Here is a 12,193-nt window from a genome sequence, read left to right on the forward strand (position 1 = left end):
TACTTAATCATAACCTAAAGCTTCTATACCTTTAAACATATAAAATATACATTACTTTTCATTGTACTACAGCAATACTTACCACACTTAATTATATAAGCACATGTGTAGTGTTTTATAGCCAAATATGAGTTTCAGTCTACGTTCACAGCCCACGTCATATTTTTATTATCCTAATTCGGACTAACCAATTCCCCCGAGTTCCTTTTTCATCTCTATCTTCTTTCTATTTGATTTTTCCTTTCCTTCGTGCGGATGCGACTCCAGCGCATCGCAGCAGTCATTATATGCGTTGGCTGTAAAATATGTATAATGACGGATAACCCCGGGTAAATTTTTGTGACCAGTTTTCGGCGGGCAAGTGGGCCCGGGTGGGCCTGGGAGCGTAGGAGGGTTCTGCTCTATTGACTCTACCTAACGGGGTCGCTCCGACATTCGTAGCAGCCAAAGTAGTTTCGATATGGAAGCTTGAGATTGAGTCGGTACAAAGTGGGTACGTAAGACTATTTGTCGACTGCGACGTATAGTCTAGTCGAGATAGACATTCAAATGGAAATAATTGGGGGTAGCGATTTGTTTTTTTTAACTTGCGGCAGGGGGAGTGGTTGGAAGTCTAAATCTCGAGTTTCGGGAAAATCCCGCCATTGCGTTCGCCGCCATCTTAATTTAAAGTTCGATTTTTTCGTTTTGCTGAAAAATTCGATAATTTACAACTTTAAAGCAAAAATGGCAGAATCCAATGTTGTTGGAAATTTAATTTCGATCAATATTTTCGTGGAGTAAAAAAAGTGTGAGAGCCAAAGTTGAAGGAAATAAAATTCCACCTATTACGATTTTTTTGATAAACTTCTTTTTCGAAAATTTTGATCGTGGAGTGAAAAAAGTGTGAGGAAACCTTCGGCACTGCGATTAGCTGTTTCGTTTCATGTAGCCAACGCTTGCGCTTGCGCTTGGCGTCTATGCAATTATGACCCGTATGACGTAGATCACAGTCAGTCTACAGATTAACTTCTTTGAGGTCATACACTCTCATCACCGACGCAACTTGACAATAAGAGCTGAGCAGTTCAAGTTAGATTTAAATATAGCCGAGTGGCGCTTCGATCAGCAGTTTCACCACCATAAGCAATCAGATATCCCTAAATATGTCTTCCTTCTAGAATGGAGAGCCAAGTTGTGACTATGAAACAAGGACGCCTCTGAGATTCAAGGAAGCCTTCATCAAGGCGTCCTTTATCCTTGAGATAAGGATGGACTATGAATACGGGTGTTAGATATGTCGATCAGCTCGATGATCCCCGTGAGAAGACGCGTAACCGCGTTCACCGCCAACCGCCTCCGCCAACCACCTCCTCCGACCTCCTCGCACCTTCGTCCTCCCCCCCGGCCCTCGTCGTCGTCGTCGACCTACCTCTTCCCACCAGCTCCTACCGCCTCCTACCATTTCCGAACACCTCCGACCACCCCTTAACACCTTCGAGCAGTTCCAACAACCTCCTACCACCTCCTACCAATTCCGAATACCTCCTACCACCTCCTACCATCTACGATCACCTTCTAGCACCCACTGCTACCTCCTACCAGCGTCTACCACCTCCTACCATTTCCGAACACCTCCAACCACCTCCTACCACCTTCGACCGCCTTCGTCTTCCTCGACCACCTCGTTCCCCTTCTGCTCCATCGCCCCACCACGCGACCGACGCGTCGTCCTCGTCTTCCTCGACCTCCTCCGATCACCGCCAACCACAGCCAAACACCTCCTATGTTGACTGATGAATATAATGGCAGTTACCCTAATGGGCTTTAGTGTGACAACCGAAAATCGTCGTGCGCTTGCTTTCCGTAAGATGTTCCAACGGTAGAGCTGAGATCTTGCTGCATATCATCAGAGAGTTACTGATTTTGACATGATGCTGGCTGCATTCACCTTCCGAGAAACACGATCATCGCAATGGTAAGCCCAAGCCAGTACGCAGCCTGCGTGTGCTTACCGAATATTACCATAGACGATTATCATAAATAATAATAGATCAGATGTAATAATGATGCAGAGACCGGAAAGTATATATGTATATGCGGTCCATGTAAAATTTTATTTACGATTAATAAGTGATGCATACTATGAATTTTATAATTGTCCAGGAGACAAACTAGATTATCTACAATAATACAGCTATAATACGAGAATAGAAGAATTATTCATTTCGAAATGGGATTCTATTCGACACGCGCTCCATGTATTCCATAACGTTCATGTTCATAATTATTCCAACAACTTTTCACTTGCTCTCTCGATCTTGAATTTTCATAGGCATAGAATCGAAACGTTGTTTTAGCTGGTCGCAAGTGAAGTATCTGCGTTGGGTGGAGGAGCAGAATTGTTTTTCGAAAAGTATTCGGATGGAAAAAAATTCAGAGTAACTGTAATACATCACGGATGCGCTAATTTTGAACGAGATGAAACGGATGCTTCGTATATGAGACAGTATTTAACGCTGCGCAGTGATTTAAAGACCTAGAAAGGTGATAGGGAGAGAAAGAACGACGCTTCTTAACACTTCGAGTGTATTTCAACACACATTTGAAAGATAGGAGCAAAATTTTTCATCATCCAACTGCCGCAGAACGACTGCGTTATAAGCTGACCTGTTAACTGAAGGATATATCTTCAGTCAACGGCTGACCATCGAAGGGCCTGGCCGCTTGAGTCTGGAATCGGCAGAAGATATAAAGCGTGTATTTCTTGTATGAAATGTGAAAACTAAAATCATTATACATCATATCATATCATCATACATCATACATCGTACATCGTACATCATACATCATACATCGTACATCATACATCATCATACATAGTATCAAAGTTCGAAACCAAAGTTTGGATGTCGGATGTTCAGAAAGTGACGTCAGCAATTCAAAATCAGCTAGCCGAATTCCTCAGTCGGGAAACAACCGCGCAGTAGAGCGGACGTATGAGAGTCGCGCTCCGCAAATTTCGAGTACCGGGTTCTCAACCTCCCGGATCTTGCGCTTCGGGTCCGCTACGTATTTCGAGTACCGGGTTCTCAACCTTCCGGATCCCGCGCTTCGGGTCCGCTACGCGGTGAAACTCGACTTCCAGGATAAGCACTCCGTGGTTCCTGGTTCATGTTTACAATAAATTATTTCAATTCGTTTTTCGCGCAACCCCAAATTCGGTAGCTGTCAGTCCGCTGATAAAATTTCTCGACTTCCAGGATAAGCGCTCCGTGGTTCCTGGTTCACGTTTACAATAAATTATTTCAATTCGTTTTTCGCGCAACCCCAAATTCGGTAGCTGTCAGTCCGCTAATAAAATTTCTCGATTTCCAGGATAAGCGCTCCGTGGTTCCTGGTTCACGTTTACAATAAATTATTTCAATTCGTTTTTCGCGCAACCCCAAATTCGGTAGCTGTCAGTCCGCTAATAAAATTTCTCGACTTCCAGGATCAGCGCTCCGTGGTTCCTGGTTCACGTTTACAATAAATTATTTCAATTCGTTTTTCGCGCAACCCCAAATTCGGTAGCTGTCAGTCCGCTGATAAAATTTCTCGACTTCCAGGATAAGCGCTCCGTGTTTCCTGGTTCACGTTTACAATAAATTATTTCAATTCGTTTTTCGCGCAACCCCAAATTCGGTAGCTGTCAGTCCGCTGATAAAATTTCTCGACTTCCAGGATAAGCGCTCCGTGTTTCCTGGTTCACGTTTACAATAAATTATTTCAATTCGTTTTTCGCGCAACCCCAAATTCGGTAGCTGTCAGTCCGCTGATAAAATTTCTCGACTTCCAGGATAAGCGCTCCGTGGTTCCTGGTTCACGTTTACAATAAATTATTTCAATTCGTTTTTCGCGCAACCCCAAATTCGGTAGCTGTCAGTCCGCTAATAAAATTTCTCGACTTCCAGGATCAGCGCTCCGTGGTTCCTGGTTCACGTTTACAATAAATTATTTCAATTCGTTTTTCGCGCAACCCCAAATTCAGTAGCTGTCAGTCCGCTGATAAAATTTCTCGACTTCCAGGATAAGCGCTCCGTGTTTCCTGGTTCACGTTTACAATAAATTATTTCAATTCGTTTTTCGCGCAACCCCAAATTCGGTAGCTGTCAGTCCGCTGATGAAATTTCTCGACTTCCAGGATAAGCGCTCCGTGGTTCCTGGTTCACGTTTACAATAAATTATTTCAATTCGTTTTTCGCGCAACCCCAAATTCGGTAGCTGTCAGTCCGCTGATAAAATTTCTCGACTTCCAGGATAAGCGCTCCGTGGTTCCTGGTTCACGTTTACAATAAATTATTTCAATTCGTTTTTCGCGCAACCCCAAATTCGGTAGCTGTCAGTCCGCTGATAAAATTTCTCGACTTCCAGGATCAGCGCTCCGTGGTTCCTGGTTCACGTTTACAATAAATTATTTCAATTCGTTTTTCGCGCAACCCCAAATTCGGTAGCTGTCAGTCCGCTGATAAAATTTCTCGACTTCCAGGATAAGCGCTCCGTGTTTCCTGGTTCACGTTTACAATAAATTATTTCAATTCGTTTTTCGCGCAACCCCAAATTCGGTAGCTGTCAGTCCGCTGATAAAATTTCTCGACTTCCAGGATAAGCGCTCCGTGTTTCCTGGTTCACGTTTACAATAAATTATTTCAATTCGTTTTTCGCGCAACCCCAAATTCGGTAGCTGTCAGTCCGCTGATAAAATTTCTCGACTTCCAGGATAAGCGCTCCGTGGTTCCTGGTTCACGTTTACAATAAATTATTTTAATTCGTTTTTCGCGCAACCCCAAATTCGGTAGCTGTCAGTCCGCTAATAAAATTTCTATAACTTTATAATCTTCTCATAATCTTTTCGGTGAAATATATCGATAAAAAAATTATATTAAACCTCACACAGTATTTTTGATTTGTTCTCATGCTGAGAATATTTATTAGCATTCGAGGTATAACTCGAGGTGGTTGGCGGTGGTCGTTGGGGGTGGTTAGGGGTGGTTACGGGTAATCGCGGTGATTCAGGAGGAGAGGGACGAGGATTTGTGCTCGGTGAGTAAAACACTTTTATAATATTTGCTGGCAATTGTACTTATATTTTATCCAAAATATTTCAAACTAGTCATGTTTACATTAAATTATTTCAATTCATTTTTCGAGCAAGCACATATTCAGTAGCTATGAATAAGCTTACACAATTTATTATATTATTAATTAATAAATTAATCAATTACTCTATTATATTAATCCTTACACAATATTTTCGATGTGTTCTTATACTGAAAATATTTATTACTATTCAAGGTATAACCTGAGGTGGTTGAAGGTGGTCGGAGGTGGACGAGGAGGAGGACGAGGAGGACGAGGATTTGTGCTGGGTGAGTAAAACACTTTTATAATATTTGATGGCAATTGTAATTATATTTCATCTGAAATATTACAAACTTGTCACGTTTACAATAAATTATTTCAATTCATTTTTCGTGCAAGCACATGTTCAGTAGCTATGAATGATCTTATACAATTGATTATATTATTAATTAATTAATTAATATTCTTATAATATTTGATGGCAATTGTAATTATATTTCATCTGAAATATTACAAACTTGTCACGTTTAGAATAAATTATTTCAATTCATTTTTCGTGCAAGCACATATTCAGTAGCTATGAATAATCTTATAGAATTTATTATATTATTAATTAATTGATTAATTACATTAATCCTTCCACAATATTTTTGATGTGTTCCTATACTAAAAATATTCATTACTATTCCAGGTATTACCCGGGGTGGTCGGAGGTGGACGAGGAGGAGGACGAGCTGGACGAGGAGGAGGACCAGGTGGACGAGGAGGAGGACGAGGTGGACGAGGAGGAGGCGGGGTGGGTCGTGGGAGAGGACCTCTCCTCTCCTCAGAGGAGGGGAGGGGGAGGGGGAGGGGCAGGGAAGGGGGAAGGGACGGGAAGGGAAGGGAAGGGAAGGGAAGGGAAGGGAAGGGGGGTTGGGAGGGGCGGGGAGGGGAGGGGAGGGCGGCGGGGTTGGGGGGGGAGGGCGGCGGGGAGGGAGGAGGGTGGGAGGGGGGGGGGGAGGGAGGGAGGGAGGGAGGGAGGGAGGGCGGGCGCGGGGGGGGGGGGGGGTGTACTGCTCTATTAACTCTAACGGGCTCGCATTGACATTCGTCCTCCACTCTCTCCCTCCCTCCCTCCCTCCCGCCCTCCCGCCCTCCCTCCCGCCCTCCCCCCCCTCCCCCCCCTCCCCGCCGCCCTCCCCTCCCCTCCCAACCCTTTCCCTTCCCTTCCCTTCCCTTCCCTTCCCTTCCCTTCCCTTCCCGTCCCTTCCCCCTCCCCGCCCACCTCTCCCCCTTCCCTGCCCCTCCCCCTCCCCCTCCCCTCCTCTGAGGAGAGGAGAGGTCCTCTCCCACGACCCACCCCGCCTCCTCCTCGTCCACCTCGTCCTCCTCCTCGTCCACCTGGTCCTCCTCCTCGTCCAGCTCGTCCTCCTCCTCGTCCACCTCCGACCACCCCGCGTAATACCTGGAATAGTAATGAATATTTTTAGTATAGGAACACATCAAAAATATTGTGGAAGGATTAATGTAATTAATCAATTAATTAATAATATAATAAATTCTATAAGATTATTCATAGCTACTGAATATGTGCTTGCACGAAAAATGAATTGAAATAATTTATTGTAAATGTGACAAGTTTGTAATATTTCAGATGAAATATAATTACAATTGCCATTAAATATTATAAGAATATTAATCAATTAATTATTAATATAATGAATTGTACAAGATTATTCATAGCTACTGAATATGTGCTTGCACGAAAAATGAATTGAAATAATTTATTGTAAACGTGACAAGTTTGTAATATTTCAGATGAAATATAATTACAATTGCCATCAAATATTATAAAAGTGTTTTACTCACCCAGCACAAATCCTCGTCCTCCTCGTCCTCCTCCTCGTCCACCTCCGACCACCTTCAACCACCTCAGGTTATACCTTGAACAGTAATAAATATTTTCAGTATAAGAACACATCGAAAATATTGTGTAAGGATTAATATAATAGAGTAATTGATTAATTAATTAATTAATAATATAATAAATTGTATAAGCTTATTCATAGCTACTGAATTTGTGCTTGCGCGAAAAACGAATTGAAATAATTTATTGTAAGCATGACAAGTTTGAAATATTTCAGATAAAATATAATTATAATTGCCATGAAATATTATAAAAGTGTTTTACTCACCGAGCACAAATCCTCGTCCCCCTCCTCCTGAATCACCGCGATTACCCGTAACCACCCCTAACCACCCCCAACGACCACCGCCAACCACCTCGAGTTATACCTCGAATGCTAATAAATATTCTCAGCATGAGAACAAATCAAAAATACTGTATGAGGTTTAATATAATTTTTTTATCGATAAATTTCACCGAAAAGATTATGAGAAGATTATAAAGTAATAGAAATTTTATTAGCGCACTGACAGCTACTGAATTTGGGGTTGCGCGAAAAACGAATTGAAATAATTTATTGTGAACATGAACCGGGAACCACGGAGCGCTCATCCTGGAAGTCGAGAAATTTTATTAGCGGACTGACAGCTACCGAATTTGGGCTAGCGCGAAAAACGAATTGAAATAATTTATTGTAAACGTGAACCAGGAACCACGGAGCGCTTATCCTGGAAGTCAAGAAATTTTATTAGCGGACTGACAGCTACCGAATTTGGGGTTGCGCGAAAAACGAATTGAAATAATTTATTGTAAACATGAACCAGGAACCACGGAGCGCTTATCCTGGAAGTCGAGAAATTTTATCAGCGGACTGACAGCTACCGAATTTGGGGTTGCGCGAAAAACGAATTGAAATAATTTATTGTAAACATGAACCGGGAACCACGGAGCGCTTATCCTGAAAGTCGAGAAATTTTATTAGCGGACTGACAGCTACCGAATTTGGGCTAGCGCGAAAAACGAATTGAAATAATTTATTGTAAACATGAACCGGGAACCACGGAGCGCTTATCCTGGAAGTCGAGAAATTTTATTAGCGGACTGACAGCTACCGAATTTGGGGTTGCGCGAAAAACGAATTGAAATAATTTATTGTAAACATGAACCAGGAACCACGGAGCGCTTATCCTGGAAGTCGAGAAATTTTATTAGCGGACTGACAGCTACCGAATTTGGGGTTGCGCGAAAAACGAATTGAAATAATTTATTGTAAACATGAACCAGGAACCACGGAGCGCTTATCCTGGAAGTCGAGAAATTTTATCAGCGGACTGACAGCTACCGAATTTGGGGTTGCGCGAAAAACGAATTGAAATAATTTATTGTAAACATGAACCGGGAACCACGGAGCGCTTATCCTGAAAGTCGAGAAATTTTATTAGCGGACTGACAGCTACCGAATTTGGGCTAGCGCGAAAAACGAATTGAAATAATTTATTGTAAACATGAACCGGGAACCACGGAGCGCTTATCCTGGAAGTCGAGAAATTTTATCAGCGGACTGACAGCTACCGAATTTGGGGTTGCGCGAAAAACGAATTGAAATAATTTATTGTAAACATGAACCGGGAACCACGGAGCGCTTATCCTGAAAGTCGAGAAATTTTATTAGCGGACTGACAGCTACCGAATTTGGGCTAGCGCGAAAAACGAATTGAAATAATTTATTGTAAACATGAACCGGGAACCACGGAGCGCTTATCCTGGAAGTCGAGAAATTTTATTAGCGGACTGACAGCTACCGAATTTGGGGTTGCGCGAAAAACGAATTGAAATAATTTATTGTAAACATGAACCAGGAACCACGGAGCGCTTATCCTGGAAGTCGAGAAATTTTATTAGCGGACTGACAGCTACCGAATTTGGGGTTGCGCGAAAAACGAATTGAAATAATTTATTGTAAACATGAACCGGGAACCACGGAGCGCTTATCCTGAAAGTCGAGAAATTTTATTAGCGGACTGACAGCTACCGAATTTGGGCTAGCGCGAAAAACGAATTGAAATAATTTATTGTAAACGTGAACCAGGAACCACGGAGCGCTTATCCTGGAAGTCGAGAAATTTTATTAGCGGACTGACAGCTACCGAATTTGGGGTTGCGCGAAAAACGAATTGAAATAATTTATTGTAAACATGAACCAGGAACCACGGAGCGCTTATCCTGGAAGTCGAGAAATTTTATCAGCGGACTGACAGCTACCGAATTTGGGGTTGCGCGAAAAACGAATTGAAATAATTTATTGTAAACGTGAACCAGGAACCACGGAGCGCTTATCCTGGAAGTCGAGAAATTTTATTAGCGGACTGACAGCTACCGAATTTGGGGTTGCGCGAAAAACGAATTGAAATAATTTATTGTAAACATGAACCAGGAACCACGGAGCGCTTATCCTGGAAGTCGAGTTTCACCGCGTAGCGGACCCGAAGCGCGGGATCCGGAAGGTTGAGAATCCGGTACTCGAAATACGTAGCGGACCCGAAGCGCGAGATCCGGGAGGTTGAGAACCCGGTACTCGAAATTTGCGGAGCGCGACTCTCATACGTCCGCTCTACTGCGCGGTTGTTTCCCGACTGAGGAATTCGGCTAGCTGATTTTGAATTGCTGACGTCACTTTCTGAACATCCGACATCCAAACTTTCGTTTCGACCTTTAATACTATGTATGATGATGTATGATGTACGATGTATGATGTATGGTGTATGATGTATGATGTATGATGTACGATGTATGATGTATGATGTATGATGATATGATATGACGTATAATGATTTTAGTTCTCACATTCCAGACAAGAAATACGCACTTTATCTTTCCTGTCAATTGCAGACTGAAGCGGCTTGGCCCTTCGATCGTCAGGCGTGGACCAAAGATTCATTCTTCAGTTAACGAGTCAGCTAACGAGTCGAAATGTTCTTTGCTCTGAAAATCACGAAAGAAATTCAACTTAACCACCTTAGACTTCTTACGGAAAATTCAACGATTTAAAAAAATGCTGGAATCAATTCTTTGATGCACTGTTCCGAGGTCATTTAGCGAAAGGAATCGATTGCCTGCAACCCGAATATGCTGCAAGTGACGGATCCAGAGTTACAGCCGGAAACCGAAAGATTTTCTGCGTCATTTCTCTAACGCTTGTCGTTTGCTCTCTCTTACGTCTTTTTTACGTTTTCAATAATCCGATCAGTCTGGAAAGCGTTGTACTAATGTATTCTGGAGACGAAAAATCATTTGCTCCTAAAATCATGCGAAAAGAAAGGTAGAACACTTACCGTTTTTACTACGAATTTCCACAATTTTGAAAAATACTGCAATAGATTCTCCGATGACGAGTACCTGGCTATTTGACGAAGCTGGCCAAAGCAATCGCGGTTGTATTAACTGAATTGAAATAAATGGTCACTACAAAAATCGTAATAGAATCTAAGAATTCAATGTTCAAAGAATTATTCTCTGATAAAATGTGTGCAGAAACTGAATAAACTTTTGAATATACACTGAATGTATGAACGCTTACTTCTCTCATCCTCTTACATGTTATTATACTTTCCTTAAACCATGCATGAATTGAGTCGTTCTCTCACACACTCCGAAAAGGCAATTCATTACACGTGACGACATGCCGGTGGCCTATGAGCTGGAGTACAGGCGCTTCCGTTCCTTCTATTGGAGCGCCTGCAGCAATTTTTTCGAATTAGTTTCGCTGATATAATTAGCAAAAACGGCAAAAATCTTTCGCCAAGTACATCAAAAAATATGGTCATTACCCACAAAAATACGTTCTCTGATCAAAAACGTATGCATTTAATCACTTCATATAAAAAAGATTCAAATATATACCTACTACTTTTAAATACATGTGTATTAATTCACAATGAAACCATGATTGAAACTTAACCCCTGCCACGCTGGGATTAGACTGAGCTCAAACTCATACAACTACAAATGATAATTAAGTATGAATAAAAAATAAAATGACTCATGCATTGAAAAAAATTCTGAGAAAAATAAAATAATTCTTGGAAATAATTTACACCTGAATCAATCAGACGACGAGAAGAAAGTTTTTGTTACACCTATTAGCTCTCGAAATATACCGATTTATCACTTTGACGAATTTTTTTGGTATCTAGGTAGTGGCCCCTCGTGTCCAAATTATTTCACATAAGAGGTCTTTTGGCAATAAATCTCCGTAATTGTTTTTCATAAGGATCCGTCAATCAAGTCTTGAGATAAAAAATGAAAAGCATAAAATGCCAATTTTCACGCCCCGTCGAAGATGGAGTGGATTATTGAGTTATCAGCCGCTGGGCACATGTTTTTCTGACCTTAGAAACATTTGTGATCGAATAATTTGAAAATCCCGAGACAGAGGTATTTGGCCCTTTCTATCCAGGGATACCTTTTAGGAGGGTGACTTTTGTCATTGATCCAACCGAATGTTATCTGAACGAACAAGCTCCTTCATTGTTGCTTAGAAGAAACTTTGTAATATTAAATAAGATGACCTGAAGCAAAATAGTATCAATTTGATGGGAACTTAATTACATGTGCGTAAGCGTAGTTCCACCCCCCATGTGACATTACTTCGAAAAACACAGAAACAAGTATCCTCTACTTTTTCTGCTCTTTCAAATGCAATTAATTGCATCCAGATATGAGCAATAGGTTTTTAGTTACAAATAACTCGTAACTTTCAACCCCCATAATTATTGACAATTTAACCCCATCGTAATCGGACAAAATGCATTTTTCATTATTCGCCATGAGAATTATCCTCCAATTAGGTTCGTTCTAATATCTCAACTGGAAGCCTGCGAAACTGCGAAGCTACCGCTGGGATGCCTGACTTTGGGGGTTGATTTCACCTCTTTAGAACCGTTTGTCGGGAGAAAAAAAAATACCCGTCTCTTAGATTTCGATGAATAACATACCACAAAATAAGCGAAACCGGGGAGGGACTCCTCGGGCCTTACCTTGGTAGTCAATATTTGGCGAGCTAAGTTACTGATTGTGCGGCTCAGTACAATTTTGCGATAGAATTCAAAGTCTAACTTCTAAATTGTCCAAAAATGTCCGTTGGACGTCAGAATTCCGAGAAATCCCGATGTATGTACCGGAAGAGGCTCGCGTCACTCGTCGGTA

The sequence above is a fragment of the Neodiprion pinetum genome, chromosome 3, assembly GCF_021155775.2.
Source record: "Neodiprion pinetum isolate iyNeoPine1 chromosome 3, iyNeoPine1.2, whole genome shotgun sequence".
Lineage (NCBI taxonomy): Eukaryota > Metazoa > Arthropoda > Insecta > Hymenoptera > Diprionidae > Neodiprion > Neodiprion pinetum.